Raw genomic sequence first — 6,000 nt, forward strand, 5'->3', positions numbered from 1 at the left:
ATTACATAGTGGTTAGACATTTTGTAACTTACAAAGTGATCCCTCTGGGAAGTGCTGCATCCACCTGACAACATATTAGTTATTACAATATTATTGACTGTATTCCCTAAGCTGTACTTTACATGCCCTGACTGCTTCATGAATGTCAATTTGTGCTTTTTAATCCATTCACCTTTTTCATCCACTCTCTGCAACTTCCCTTCCAACAGGCAGCCATCAGTTTGTTCTCTGTATTTATGAGTTAGGGTTTTTGATAGGTATGTAGTTATTGCCATCTTATTATTCATATTTTTACCTCTTTTTTTCCTTCTTATTAATGAAGCCCCTTTATTATTTCTCTTAATATTGGTTTGGTGGAGATAAACTCAGCTTTTTCTTGTCTGGGAAGCTCTATATCTTTCCTTTGATTCTAAATGATAGCCTTTCTGGGTAATCTTGATTGTAGGTCCTTGATATTTATCACTTTGAATATTTGTGTCAATGCCGTCTGGCCTGCAAAGTTTCGATTGAGAAATCAGCTGATGGTCTTATGGAAGACTGCTTTTCTCTTGGCGTGCTTTCAGATCCTCTGTCTTCAACATTGGGCATGCTAATTATACGATGTGTCTTGGGTGGGCTTCATTTGGCTCATTTTTTTTGGGGGGGGAACTCTGCATTTCTTGGTTTTGTGTATCTATTTCCTTCACCAGGATAGGGAAGTTTTCTGTTATTATTTCTTTTTAAAAATATATATATTTTGTTGATTTTTACAGAGAAGAATGGAGAGAGACAGACAGTTAGAAACATCAATGAAAGAGATACATTGATCAGCTGCATCCTGCACGCTCCCCACTGGGGATGTGCCCGCAACCAAGGTAGATGCCCTTGACTGGAATCGAACCCCAGGACCCTTGAGTCCGAAGGCCGACACTCTATCCACTGAGCCAAAAACGGTTTTGGCTTCCATCATTATTTCTGCAAGTAGGTTTTCAATCCATTGACTCTTTTCTCCTTTTACCCTTGTGGTGTGAATGTTGTTACCCTTGAAGTTGCCCCAGAGGTCCCTGAGACCACCTACATTTTAGGGGAGAATTCTTTTTTCTTTTTTTTCTTTTCTGTTTGGGTGTGTTTTGTTATTTTGACTTCTATATCATTGATTCAGTCCTCAGGTTTCATCTAATCTGTTGATTGATTCCTATGTATTCTTCATTTCAGTCATTGTACCCTTTATTTCTGACTGGTTCTCATTTGTTTTCTGTCTCCTTTTTTACATTTCCTATCTCTTTGTTGAAGCTCTCACTGAGATCATCTATTCTTTCCCTAAGTTTGCTGAGCATTCTTATGAGCAGTGTTTTGAAATCTGCATCTGGTAGATTGCTCGTCGCCATTGTTGAGTTCTCTTTCTGGAGTTTTCTTTCATTCAGGACATATTTCTTTTTCTCTTCATTTTGGTTGCCACCCTGTGCTTCTTTTTATGTATTGGGTAGATCTGCTATGTCTCTCAGTCTTGGCAGAGTAGCCTTATGTGGTAGCTGTCCTGTGAGGCCCAGTGGCACAGGCTCCCTGATTTCCTAAGCAAATCCCTAGGAGTGTCCCACGTGTGGATTTTGTGTGCTCTCCTGCTGTAAGTTGAGCCCTGATTGCTGTTGGCACACGAGTCGGTGGAAGTGGCCCTCAGGGTTACTGCTTGTGAAGATTTGTCATCGCTCTAAGCTATTGTGTGGAATGTGAGCAGCATTCATTTGAGCATGGCTGCTGCCTGCCACGTTCACTTTTTGGTGTTTTCTTTTGGGCACAATCAGATGGTGCTTCAGTGTGGTCTGCAGACAGCCACCAGGCATGTTGACATTAAAGCCTTGGGAGGGTTCTGGTTCTGGTTCAGGCTCAGGTCAGCCCCTGCTTATGCTTGGCTTGGGGCCACATGGTTGGAGCTACAACATGATCTATGCTTGGTTGCTGCCTGTGCTGCGTTTAGTGGCACCTGGGAGCAGTTTGCTGTGAACCGAGGCTGGCTACTACTAGGGCTGCTTAGCAAAAGGTACAGGGCCTGCTGCTATCTTCTGTGACTGGTTTGGGATTTATGAACTTGTGATAGATTTTAGAAAACTGCATAGTGTGGGCCCAGGTTGTGTGGGTTAACTTCTAAAAGAGATTCTGGCAGGCCTAAGGATTGGGTGGGGCAAGAGAATCACCAGTGAGGAATGAGAGCTGCGTTATGCAGGTTAATGGAGACTCACATTTGACATGGGCCTTCAACTGCAGGCTGTGTATATGTGTGTGGGGGGAAGGGGGTGAGGTAAAGGGCCTACAAAGGAACAATGGCTCCTGCCATCAGTTTAGTCCACCAACCCTTCCCCTGAAGCCAGTCCCTCCCCACATGTCCCTGGTACCTTTCAAGCTCCTGACCCTTTACTGGAATTTGGACTAGTTTTGGTGAGCAAGGGTGTCTGTGCTCAAGTCGTTTAGGAGGATGCCTGGACTACAGCAGCCCTCCCTCCCACTGGGACTTAGTCCCTGTGATTTTCACAGCCAGCCACTGTGGGTACTCGGACCCTAGTGCTGTGGGCTGGGGAGTTTGATTTGGGGCTGAAACCCCTTGCTCCTTAGGGGGGACCTTCACAGCTGGAATATCCCTCCCAATTCATACCTGCCACAGGTGTGTGTGGGACCAGCTGTTGTCGTCTTTGCCCCTTTCCAGTCTCAACGTGGCTCCTGCTTTATCTCACGTAATAGGAGTTCTCTTCAGCTAGTATGAGTGTGCAGCTGAATTGGCTTTGTTTGAAGGACCTTTTTAAGCGGTGAGCAGGGTGCCATGTGTTCCCAGAAGAATTTGGACACTCTGGCTTGCAGGTGACCTTGTCAGACAGGGGCGATTCTGCTGGCAACTTATCAGGAAGCTGGCTAGTGTCCTTGGCACTACTGCCACCCCTTGCACAGTAGGGATACAAAGGATTGAAAAGGGATGATACAGCGGACAACCTCCCTGATAGCAAAGAGTTATCACCTGCTGTCTCCTCACCTCCACTGGCTATACAGACATGAAGAGTGATAGCTTCCTGTTCAATAAATGTTACTGATAGCACACTGACCACCTGAGGAATCTCAGATACTGACTTTTCACTACTCAGCAGCACAATGGAAAACTTGCTTATTCTGCAATATGTGCTTCTTTACGTAATTGGGGTAAGGATGGTCTGTCTTTTGTAAAGTGATGTTGACAGTATTTGAAAAGTGAAAGTTTGCCCAACTGGTATGGCTCAGTGTTGAGAATGTACCCAGAGGTCTCCAAGAGGTCTCCAGTCTGATTACTGATCAGGGCATATGCCCAGGTTGTGGGCTTAATTCCCAGTGGGGATGTGTGTGGGAGGTAACCAATCAATGATGTTCCTCTCTCATCAATGTTTCTATCTTTCTCTCCCTCTCCATTCCTCTCTCTCTTTAAACATAACAAACACAAGTGATTAAGATTGACAGTTGGCAGACAGGCAAAAGGGCTCATTGGTCCTACCTGCTTACAGCCAAGGCTGTGAGACAGACACAAACTGAGGAGCAGTGGATTGCTTGGAGCTTCAACACCATGCTAAAAGCCAAAGATGGTCCCTGACAGTCATCAGCACATAACTACCTAAAGGAAGCCCAGAATTGGCAGATAGAACAGAAGAGTCGGGTATTTAATACCTTTGGGGTATTAAAATACTACTGAATCAAATGACACTTCATTTACTATTTTTTATTCTTTTAAATAAAAAAGTTAGTATTACTTTAATTTTAATAGTTATTTATTTATTTTTTCACAATTTTCTTCCTTGATTCTCCCTTTTTCATCCTGTTTTTTCTTCTTTCCCAGCTTTAGTTTTTCTCTTTCATTATTTTTTATCACTTTTTAAAAATTGATCTTCTTTATCTGCTTAATTGATGTGTTATTATTATTGTAGTCTCTGTTGGCTTATTCATATATCTAATTTTCTCTTCCCTACTCATCCTCCATTTCCCCTTACTTTTTCCCTCTCTTTTTTTTTTGCTACTCATTTCCCCCCTCTCCTCTCTTTTCTTCTCCTATTTTTTAAATTAGTTTCACTTCTTAAATTCAAGCCTATTTGCTCTGTCCTCTATTCTCCTTTTAAAAAAGAAATAATTAAAATTTTTTCTTCTTATCAACTCATTATCTTTCTCCCTCCTCTATACTACAACATGATCTTTCCCCTATTCATCCAAATCCTTAAACTTATTTTCTGTATTTGAGCTCTGCCTCTACAGATCCTGCCCCCATTTTTTTCTGGGTGTTTTTTGTTTGTGCTTTTTGGTTTATCTATTTGTTTTGTTGTGTTTTCTCCCCATATTCTTTTATTTCATTTTCTCTTTTTATTTTCTTGCTATCACTTTTGGTCTCCTTTATCTCTCCTAATTCTATTTTCTATGATGGTCACTTTTATCAGGGTTATAGGTGTCTTGTATACATTTGTTTTCTGTTCCTTTTATGTCATGTATTGTCATGTTATATTTTGTGCTGTTTGGTTAGCACCTCCACAACAGCTGGCACTACATGGTAGATAGAAAGCCACATAACAAAATATCATGAGAGAAGACTCCATCCATAAAAAGGACAGTAAAAACATTAAAGATCCAACTATAATAAGAAAACCTAACTATCTCAAGTATGGGGCATCCCTAGAATACCCATCCCACAAGACCTGAGAGACTGAACCATTGGGTTCCTCAAAACACCTACTACATAAGACAAATTCAAAAAATCTGGGTGGCATAGCAGTTTGATCTAATATAGAGAAATGATTACAAAGGAACTTCGAAAATGGGGAGAGAAAAAAACAACTCCCATAGGAAAGAAAAGGAAGAATCATCAGAAAAGAAACTAAATGAAATGGAGGCAAGAAATTTGTCAGAGAAAGAATTCAGAGTAATGATTATAAGGATGCTCAAGTGTCTGGATGAGAAATTCACCAACATGTGTAAGAATCAAGAAGAAATAAAAATGGCATAGGCACAATAAAGAACATAATGGAAGGTTTCAACAGTAGACTAGAAGAAGCTGAGGACCAAATCAGCAAGTTAGAAGATAAGGTAGAAAAACACCCAACCAAAGCAGTAACTGGGGTGGGAGTGGGGGAGCACACCTAAAAAACATCAGAAGGGTCTAAGGGAGCTTTGGGACAACACAAAACAACACAAAATCCACGTAATTCAGGTGCCAGTAGGAGAGGAAGCTTAGCAAGGAATAGATAACCTGTTTGAAGAAATAATGACAGAAAACTTCCCTGACTTAGGAAAGAAGAAAGTCACACAGGTCCAAGATGCAGAAAGAGTCCCAAACAAGATGAACCCAAGAAGACTGACACCAAGACACATCATAATTAAATTGGCAAAGATCAATGTCAAAGTAATAATCTTAAAGGCTGCCAGAGTCAGGAAGTTACCTACAAGGGATCTCCCATTAGACTATCAACTGATTTCTCAACATATATTCATCAGGCCAGAAGGGAATGGAATGATGTACAGTGGTGCCTCGCATAAAGAACGCCTCGCACAGCGAACGCTGCACACAACAAACTTCATTTCATGATTCATACAACGAACTTCGTTTCACACAACGAAGTCACCCGAGCTTCCACGACCGCTTTGCCCGAGCTTCCACGACTGCTTCGCCCGAGCTTTCACGATCGCTGCCAATGTATTGCATCCTTCCGCGCAGGCACTGCAGGCAGTCGTTAGTCACTGCGCTTAACTTAAGCACGTATCGCGGCAATCGTTCTTCATTACGAATTAAATCACGCACGTATCACGGCAGTCGTCCTTTTAAGTTAAACTCAATATTTTTTTATATCATGATGTATCTAAATAAAAATAATAACAAAAAATTTATCTTTTTTTATGTCATCTTAGCATATTTTATGCTACAGAATGAATTATTTTTTTAACATGTATTGTTATGGGAAAACGCGTTTCACATAACGAACTTTTCGCATAACAAACTTGCTCCTAGAACGAATTAAGTTCGTTGTGTGA

This window comes from Pipistrellus kuhlii, unplaced genomic scaffold, assembly GCF_014108245.1.
Source record: "Pipistrellus kuhlii isolate mPipKuh1 unplaced genomic scaffold, mPipKuh1.p scaffold_m20_p_62, whole genome shotgun sequence".
Taxonomy (NCBI): Eukaryota; Metazoa; Chordata; class Mammalia; order Chiroptera; family Vespertilionidae; genus Pipistrellus; species Pipistrellus kuhlii.